The following is a 10,832-nucleotide window of genomic DNA, read 5'->3' on the forward strand; positions in this document are numbered from 1 at the left end:
AGTGATATGATTTCACCTGAGTTCTTTTTACAAGAATAATCTGGTGGATAATTTGGGGAGTAAGAGAGAATCAGCATGATGGCAGTAATAAGTAGGGTTTTGCAGATCACAGAGATAGGCGGTTATGAGGTTGAGGGTTTAAGTGGTAAGAGAAGGGATGGACACTGAGGTGAATCACTCATTATGGAGTATAATGAAAATGAACATTTAAGGACTTTGGGGTACAAAACCAAACTCTTGTTCATTGTCATGTCTTTCTACCGACTGGGCAATATGAAAGATCATCTTAACATTATTTGAACTATGGTAATATGCATTTAACACTTCTTGCTGTCCACCACATGATCCAGTACCCTTTACATGTTACTTTTTCTTTCACTAATTTTGCTTTTTAAAGCGATTCTAGAATATTGATCATTTTACCCATTGTGCCACTTCTTTCTTATCCAAAGTAATTCTTCAGTCTATTATCTTTCTTAGTTAATGAAGCTTTGCAGATTGAGCAACAGCACAGAGATGCAGCTACAAAGGACCTTAAAAAGGCATCATAGGCAGTGAGACAACTTGCCTCTGTCTTTCTGTAAGAAACATGCTATACTAAGAGCATCTGTTACACTGTAGCTCTGTCTTCATTGTCTTAGATCTCTTGTCCTTTTCCCTCACTGCTTTCCCATTTCTCTGAGTGAAGGGAGTGTTGATCCCCACAACAAGTGAAATTTACCAGACCCCAAGTAAAGTGAAATACATGACCTTTTGATGGCAGGTGGAATTCCTGGTATTTATAACTATTCACTTATATATCAACCTGCCTCCATTGTAGAGTTAAATATGTTTAAATTCTCTAACTATATGGTTTATAAATGTCAAAGACATCATAAACAAGTCCCCTACAGAGGAACAGCATTATTTAGTACTTAATGCATTTTTAAAGTTACAATGAAGAACATACAAGCATATGAAATGCTTTTTGTTTTGTTTTTTATTTTATTTTAGTGCTCTATAAAGAGTTAATTAAAATTTTATGTTTTTGAATAATATATAAAGGTATTTTAAGGAATTTATTAGGTACTAACATCTCGTCATTAAAATAATAAGAAAATTATATATGCAAAAAACTTTGAACACTAATCATCACATAGTAACATGTAAACTATATAGTCATGTTAATGTTTTACTAGAAAGGAGAACAGATATTAGTTTGACACATACCCATATTTCTTTAACACTTTTTTCAGTGTGTCTATGACTTTCTTATTTCTGAGGCTGTAGATAATTGGATTTAAGAAAGGGATTATGACAGTGTAAAATAAGGAGTCCATCATATCTTGATCACCTCCTTGTGTAGATCCAGGGCGCACATACATGAAGAGAAGTGGCCCATAGTATAAAGAGACAGACAGGAGGTGGGCTCCACAGGTGGAGAAGGCCTTCCTTATGCTTTGTACAGACTTGTTTTTTAAAATAGTAAAAAGAACAATGTATAAGAGACAAGAACTGTCAGTATGGTGAACACCTGAATTGAGCCAGAGAAAATGAATATCATCAGAACATTAATAGAAGGATCAGTACAAGAAATTTTAATTAATGGCAATGCATCACAATAAAAGTGATGTACTATGTTAGAAATACAGAAAGTTAATCTGAATATAAAACCTGTATGAATTAAGGCATGAAGAAGGCCACCTATATATGATGAGACTAACATTCTCATGCATAGGCTATTGCTTATAATCACTGGATAAAGTAATGGTTGCAAATGGCCACATAGCGATCATATGCCATTGTTGCCAGCAGAAAACATTCTGTTGTTACACTGACTGCAAAAGAAAAGAATTGTACCACACATTCAGAGAAAGAGATCATTTTACTCTGAGCGAAGAAGTTGATAAGCATCTTGGGAGTCACTGTGGATGACAACCAAGTATCCACAAAGGCCAAATGCCCAAGAAAAAGTACATAGGAATGTGAAGTTGAGGGTTATTGCAGATGAGAGCAATCAGACCAAGGTTTCCCATGAGGGTGATGAGATATATCATTAGGAACAGCAGGAACAGAGGGATTTGCCACTCTGATTGATACTTGAGTCCTGAGAGAATAAACTCTGTCAATTCTGTTACATTTTTTGTTTCCATATTCTTAATAGATGACCTCTGAAATAAAATACAGTAAATGAAAAAAAGTCATTCAAAAATTTTAAACAGTAAATTTCTTGAGGTTAACTTAAATAAAACCATACATTAACCACTAACTTGAATAATTTCTATTTTATTTACTTTTACTATGATACATGAAAAGTATTCGTAGAAAATGTTATGTTAAAACAATGCAGTTATATCATTGAAAATTTTGTACAGAAATGAGATTTAGAAGATAAGAAAAGCATTCTCAAGATGTGCAAATTTAGGGGATACTATAGAATGAGGTCAAGAGATTCTGTGTGTAGGACATGGATGCAGCAACAAAGTAAAGATGTTAGAAAGGCCCTGTGTATAAAATTAAAATTATGACTTGAATGCTACATTAAGATATTGAACTTCATTCTTCAAGCAGTTGGCAAGAAATGAAAACTTATTAGAAAGGGAGTGGCAACATCACTTAATCTTGAAATTAAAAACATTGCAAGGAGAAGAAACTCAAGTCATAAACAGTAATCAGGAAACTGTGGCTATTTCCAGTGATTCCCAAACCAGATTACACAGTTAGAATTGTTTTGGGAGGTTTTGGTGTAAAATATAGATTCTGAAGTATTACTGTAGAAATTGGATCATTAGATCATGAATGGAGTTTAATAATATGCATTTAATGATTGCTCCCCAGTGACTTAAAGTATATGAGTTCTCAATCCACATGATGGATGTGGCATTAGGAGTGATGAGGAAGACAAAGAAATAGATCAGAATAAGTCAGAATGAAGAGCACATTTATTGTCAAATGCAAAGTCCTGGCTCCAATGCACAGTGAGGCCAAACAAATAAAAAATGTGGGAGTTTGGAGCATGACTCCTGGTGCTACACAAAAACTGTCATCCACTCTAGAAACCAAAATTCTACAAACTGACTTTCCCATTCCTCTTAATCTAGAGTGAAGGTGCGTGATCTAGTGTTAGCCACTCAAACTCATCTACAGTGGATATAGAATTAAAAACCCAGGATCAAATGTGTAAAAAGAAAATTATTCTTGCCAGGTCAACCAAAGGAACAACATCATGGTCCCAGAAAATGCATCCTGTACCACAACAATGGCCTTGTCAGTGTGAGTCGTGGCATTCAAGTTTAGTAGCAACGGCAGTAGCACTTATTGAGTTAGAGCTGGAACATGATTTTAGGTGTTATCTCTCTGACTTCTTTCTTTGTGTCCTGACCATTTCTCCAATGGGTTTCTCCAACTTCCATTTCTTTGTTGGAATCATTTTCCATTCAATTAACACATTTCTTCTTGCAGCCAAGAGCTCTGGCTGAAACAAGAGGAGAAAAGGAAAGACCAGAAAAGGCTACTGAGCAGAGTGATCAGGAGGAAAGATCCTCCTTTCTTGAGAAGAAGGAGGACAATGGAAAGCTGAGTGTTGGGAACTTAAAGAGAGGAAAATACTCAAAAAGGCAAAGGAGAGTACAGAGAACAGAACAAATATATATAAATATTGAGGGGGGATAGACGTATAGATCTTTGAAAATAAATCTGTATCTATATAAAAGTTTTTATTATATGATAATGGCTTTTGCACTGATGAGGCTGAGAATCTTCCCTCTGTAAGCAGGAGACCCAGGGCAGGAGGTGTCACATGCAAAGGCCTGAGACAATAGAGCCAATAGTATAGATTTCTGACTGAGTCTGAAGTCTTGAGAACCAAAATCACCAAGAGCATGAGAAGACTGTGTCTGAGAGCCAAGCAGAAAGCAAGTTCAACCATCCACTGTTTTGTTATTGTTGTTATTGCTGTTGCTATTGTTCAGCTCAGCCTCTCATCACATTGCATGATGCCCCCTCACATTGAAGAGAGCCATAGACTTTACTCAGTCTACCAATTCCATGCTAGTCACTTCTGGAAACAGCCTCACAGATAGACCCAGAGATGATGTTTTTCAAGATATCTGGACATGTTTTTTCCCCAGCCAAATTGACACATTAAAATGAATCATCATAAATCCAACCTTGTCAACTTGGCACCCATACACAATTCCCAATTCATGGCTAATCTCCAAATAATGACAATAGCAAGCTCACAGCTCCAACTAACATGTTACATATATGCTGTGCACACAAGAAAATGCATTAAATTCTTCCAAAATTACGAGGTGAGAGAGAGGAAGTATCAGAGAAAGGCTGAAGTGGAAATAAGGGGAAAGTCTCAGAGTTTGGGGGGGAGGGAAATATTTCCCTTAACTCAAAAGTTTTCAAGGCTGAGAAATCTCGCTTTTTCTTTTATTCAAAATTCAAATTTTATTTTTTCATTGGATTGGTGTATGAATTAGAGTCTTTAATTTTAAATTTACATTAAAATTTTATTGTGTTTAAATATACTAGCCTTGCCTTATTCATATTTAAAGGATGTTTCTCTCCTTGTTTTTACTTGTGATTAGAGCTGACTTTCTCTACAAATCTTTCAAGTATTTTTAATGGCATTTGCTTCTCTACAAGTTTCCTTTGCAGAATAAAATTGATCCAAATATGGACCTTAATAAAGGCAGTATAAATATCCAATGCCAATAAGTGCAGTTGTTAAATGTGAATTTGTTAAGAATGGGCTTTACTTCCATGCAATCTCAAAACAGTAAATAATCAAAAATCTGCAGTTCATTGTGTGGTACTTATTTAGGTGGAAAGCTGAAAAGAACACTGGATGGATATTTTCACTATTTTGGCATTTTTTTAATGAAATAACAAGATGTGGATGTAAAAATAGAAAGTGTAGTTAATTTAATAAAGTAAATATTTTGAGCACAATTACCAAAAAGATTTCTTACACAGTAAAGTTTTGAGCTAAATGCTTTAACCTACTTTTAATTTGTTTACTATTCCAGTTCAAAGAAACTTATCTTTTGGAGTAATTATAATTATGAAAAATGGATAATTAAACATTATAAAAATTATAGTGCAGTCTCAGAGCTCTTTTTCTTATCTAAATTTATGTACAATAATAAAATATACAGATTATTCGCTATTTGTTTCCATTTTCACCCAGCTATTTCAGTATCTGTAAACCAAATGAAATATTATACATTTTATTACAACATTTTAACTTTCTGTAAAAACATAATGAATGTTATACAAATCATTCCCTCTTACCAATACCTGTTAAAAAATTTGAGATCCTTTCAGTGTTTGGTTTTCTGAAACAGAAAATAATATATGAGCACTGGAATGACAAAGCCACGGGTAGCAATTCTTTAACATTGGTTCATTTCTGAGGATTCATTTTGCAAGCTCAGGAAAATGCTGTTTATATGAATTTGATTTTGAACACAGAGTTAACCAGTTGTACAACTGGGTACATTTGTTGAAAGGGGAGGAGTGAAGAACTGTAATTCCCCTGATAGGATTCCCTTTATGACAAACCTAAGCTGTTCTACTGGGCTTTGTGGACTTGGACCTGTAAAGAGAAATCCAGGTCTCACAGGGCATTATAGACCGAAATCACAAACATCAAGTTATTGCAGACAGTTCCAGTTTATCAATTGAAGTTACACTTCGAGCCACCACTTTCCATCAGAGGCACTTCTGAAATGTTAATGCAAACTCTGGTTTATCTACAAACTGATATTCTGAGTTCTTTGATGAATATAGTCTTGTCTGAGCCAGTCATGCATGATTCTAATAAGACCAACATCTTAAATTCTTTTCAGGATACAATCTCTAGAAAGCTATCCCTCTCGAGTTCCCGTCGTGGCGCAGTGGTTAATGAATCCGACTAGGAGCCATGAGGTTGTGGGTTCAGTCCCTGCCTTGCTCAGTGGGTCAACGATCCGGCGTTGCCGTGAGCTGTGGTGTAGGTTGCGGACGCAGCTCCGATCCCCGTTGCTGTGGCTCTGGCGTAGGCTGGTGGCTGCAGCTCCGATTCGACCCCTAGCCTGGGAACCTCCATGTGCCGTGGGAGCGGCCCAAGAAATAGCAAAAAGACCAAAAAAAAAAAGTTATCCTTCTCATGGAAATTGTAGCTCACATTTGAAACCTACACCTAACGTCCCTCTTTAAGCTGAAAACTGATGAGAAATCTTAGGCAAAATTCAGTGGGAGGAGAAAAGGAAAAAAGATAACCAAAGACCACTGTGGGAAGATCTTTGCTTCTCAAACTCTAATCTTTGCGAACTCCTGGAGATTTTCTTAAATGCAGATTCTGTTTCAGTGGTGGTGACTGAGGTCTACATTTCTAACATGGTGATGTTTCTAGACATTTGCCTTCCTCTGTGTCTTCTGTCATCTGCAGGCATAGCTTATCAGAGAGCTAGTTAATTAGAGAAACAAAGCAAAACATTGCAAACATAGCAGGAATATAAAGAGAGAAACAAAGGAGTGAGAATGGGCAAGGGAAGCTAGTGTTTGTGGTATCACATCAGATATGAGGGTAGATGGGGCTTTGTTCTTTATCCCAACCTAAAGGAAAAGTATGGAGAAATTTCTTTTAACATAGTGGCCACATGTCAATTTGCCTTTACATATTAACAGAGAAGTTGACATTAAATATTCATTGAGAAAAATAATGACATTAGTAAGTGTAATATGAAAATTCTCACATTTTGTATTGACATCATTTTTTTTTGCTTTTTAGGGCCACAGATGTGGCATGTGGAGGTTCCCAAGCCAGGGCTCAAATAGAAGCTTTAGCTGCTGGTCTACACCACAGGCCCAACAATACTGGATCCAAGCCATGTCTGCCACCTACATCACATCTCACAGCACGACAGATCCTTAACTGACTGAGCAAGGCCAGGGATCAAATCTGCATCCTTATGGATGCTATTCCTCCATTTAGGATTTGATTGGAAGCTAGAGGAAAAGCAAAGGACGTATTATTATTCATTAATCAATTATTCTTTGTACTTAGAATTTTGCTAGTGGAATCTTAAATAGTGTGAAAAAAACATAGATAAAAGAGAACTCACTGTGAAAACTCAGCAGAAGGAGGGAGTAAGCAGTATAATGTGTATCAGTAACCAACATGAGAAACACTTGTTTTAAATATACTGCCTACTGCAATTTTATGTAATTATTTTTAACACTTTTTTTAGCCTATCCCTTCGTACAGATGTCTGCATTGTTTTTTTGTTTTATGTTTTTTATTTTTATTATTTTTTAATCTCTTTATATATTTTTTCCTACTGTACAGCATGGTGACCCAGTTACACATACATGTATATATTCTTTTTTCTCACATTACATGTTCCATTGTAATTGACTAGACAGAGTTCCCAATGCTACACAGCAGGATTCCACTGCTAATACATCCTGAAGGCAACATTCTGCATCTACTTACTCCAAGGTTCCAGTACCTCCCACTCCCTCCCCTTCGCCCTTGGCAACCACTAGTCTATTCTCCAAGTCCATGATTTTCCTTTCTGTGGAAAGATTCCTTTGTGCCATATATTAATACCAGATATAAGTGATATCATATGGTATTTGTCTTTCTCTTTCTGACTTATTTCATTCAGTATGAGAATCTCTAGTTCCATCCATGTTGCTATAAATGGCATTATTTTGTTGTTTTTTATGGCTGAGTAGTATTCCATTGAGTATATATAATACATCTTCCTGATCCAATCATCTATCAGTGGACATTTGGGTTGATTCCATGTCTTGGCTCTTGTGAATAGTGCTGCAATGAACATATGGGTGCATGTGTTTTTTTAAGGTAAGTTTTGTCTGGATATATGCTGGGTCATATCATAGCTCTACGTATAGATTTCAAAGGTACCTGCATACTGTTCTCCATAGTGGCTGTACCAGTTTACATTCCCACCAACAGTGCAGGAGAGTTCCCTTTTCTCCACACCCCCTCCAACATTTGTGTTTTGCAGACTTATTATTGATGGCCATTCTGACTGGTGTGAGGTGGTATCTCACAGTAGTTTTGATTTGCATTTCTCTAATAATTTTGCTGTTAAGCATTGTTTCAAGTGCTTGTTGACCATCTGTATATCTTCCTTGGAGAAATGTTTGTTCAGGTCCTTTGCCTTTTTCCATTGGGTTGTTGGCTTTTTTGCTGCTGAGTTGTATAAGTTGTTTGTATATTTTAGAGATCAGGCCCTTATCAGTGGCATCAGTTGAAACTATTTTCTCCCATTCTGTAAGTTGTCTTTTTGTTTTCTTTCTGGTTTCCTTTGCTGTGCAAAAGCTTGTCAGTTTGACTAGGTGTGCGGAGCTGAGGAGATGCAGGGACTCGAGGAAGGGACCTTGCCTGATGGCAGAAAAACCCGAAGGCAGGTTCCTAACCAAGGAAGGGAGCTCGCCTGAATGGTGAAAGCTGAAGGTGGGCTTCTGGTCAGGATAAAAGCCTGCCTGTATGGTGAAAAACCGAGGGCAGGCCTCAGATTACATGGCTCTCAGTTGACATTGAAGGAGAAGAATTGGGGCTTTCCCAGTAAACAGTTTCCATGTTTGTGCCGGAGAACATGGATTGTTTCTCTGGTGACCTAGTTTTCCTGTTGTTTTACTTGTTATTCAGTTTTTCCTCAGTCTTTCCTGTTATTTGCTTATTATTCTTATTTTCCATTCTTATTTTCCTGTGGTGATTTGTGATTTAACAAAATTACAACAATAATATAATAAGAATTTCATCCTGATGGACTTTACCCTATTCAAATCCAATTTAATTAAAAACATAGTGTTTATCTACTAACTAGTTATACAGTAAACTTTAGAGTTATGATTTTAATGAGGTTCATAGAAGTTAGGCATATATTATTCATGATAAAAAGAAACCTAGCTATGAGTTTTTCCTTGATTTTAGAAGCTTTTAAGTGATACCTAGTTAAGTTGATTTATATTTTCTCGTACTGTCTTCTTGCCATGATGCTTTGAAGATAAGCATTAACCTAAAAACAAGATTTGTGAATGCCAAATCCTTATGTCTGTAGCCTTTTTATCTGTTAGCTAACCACAAGATGCTTTGTAATGAATCTTCTTATTTTCACATGATGTTTTGTACTCATGATGTTTTGTGCTTATTAATCTTAGTTTTAATTAAAGAGCTTAGAACATAATGCATAACTACTGTACCATGTGATCAGAAAACATAATCTAAGAGTGTACCTTTAGAACCTAACCTTCAGGTGTTCTTTTAACATTGTGGTATAATTAAAAACTGTCTATATAAATGATCATCTATGCAAATAAAATTTGAGCACTTCAGTGCTCTGAAAAGAGAGAAAGAGGCTGTCTGCATGTGCATGTGCCAACACCGTCCATCCCCAACAGGGTGTGCATCCCTGGCTGCTAGAGCTGGACTCCGGCAATTAGGTCACATTGGTTTATTTTTGCTTTATTTCTGTTGACTTGGGAGATTGACCTGAGAAAATATTCATAAGATTGATGTCAGAGAATGTCTCCCAATGTTCTTTTCCAGGAGTTTAATGGTGTCTTGCATTACATTTAAGTCTTTCAGCCAATTTTGAGTTTATTTTTATGCATGGTGTGAGGGTGTCTTCCAGTTTCATTGATTATATGTGGCTGTCCTGTTTTCCCAGTGCCACTTGCTGAAAATACTGTGTTTTTCCCATTTGTTTTTGTCTCCTTTGTCAAAGGTTAATTGACCATATGTGTCTGGGTTTATTTCTGGGCTCTCTATTCTGTTCCATTGGTCTGCCTGTCTGTTTGGTATCAGTACCACACTGTTTTGAAGACTGTGGCTTTGGAATATTGCCTGAAGTCTAGGAGAGTTATGCCTTCTGCCTTGTTTTTGTTTCTCAGGATTACTTTGGCAATTCTGGGTCTTTCATGGTTCCATATAAATTTTGGATTGTTCTAGTTCTGTGAAAAATGTCATGGGTAATTTGATAGGGATTGCATTGAATCTGTAGATTGCTTAGGGTAGTCTGGCCATTTTTACAATATTAATTTTTCCAATCCAGGAACATGGAATACCTTTCTGTTTCTTTACATCTTCATTAATTTCCTTGATTAATGTTTTATAGTTCTTGCCATATAAGTCCTTTACCTCCTTGGTCGGGTGTATTCCCTGGTATTTTATTTTTGAGGTGCTATTTTATTTTATTTTATTTTATTTTATTTCTTTTTAATTTATTGAAGTACAGTTGATTTATGATGTATTAATTTCTGATGTACAACAAAGTGACTTAGTCATACATATATATACATTCTTTTTCATATTTTTTCCATTATGGTTTATCACAGGCTATTGAATAAAGCCCCCAGTGCTATACAGTAGGACCTTGTTGTTTTCCCATTCTGTGTATACTAGTTTGCATCTACTAATCCCCAACTCCCAACCCCATCCTTCTATATTCCCTACTACTCAGCAACCACAAGTCAGTTCTCTATGTCTGTGAGTCTGTTTCTGCTTCATAGATAAGTTCATTTGTGTCATATTTTACATTCTATGTATAAGTGATATATGGTATTTGTCTTTCTCCTTCTGACTTACTTAGTATGACCATCTCTAGGTCCATCCATGTTGCTGCAAATGACATTATTTCATACTTTTAATATGACCAAGTAGTATTCCATTGTGTATACATACGACATTTTTATACATTCATCTTTTTTGCATATGAATTTTATTTTTATTTTTATTTTTTTTCTGCTGTACAGCATGGGGACCAAGTTACTTCTACATGTATACATTTTTTCCCACCCTTTGATCTGCTACAATATAGGTATCT

At 36.0% G+C, this 10,832-nt stretch overlaps 1 pseudogene; it reads right to left on the reverse strand.

The window, feature by feature from the left end:
- On the reverse strand, nucleotides 1,194–2,153 carry LOC110256361 (annotated as a pseudogene).

Source organism: Sus scrofa, chromosome 13 (assembly GCF_000003025.6).
Source record: "Sus scrofa isolate TJ Tabasco breed Duroc chromosome 13, Sscrofa11.1, whole genome shotgun sequence".
Taxonomy (NCBI): Eukaryota; Metazoa; Chordata; class Mammalia; order Artiodactyla; family Suidae; genus Sus; species Sus scrofa.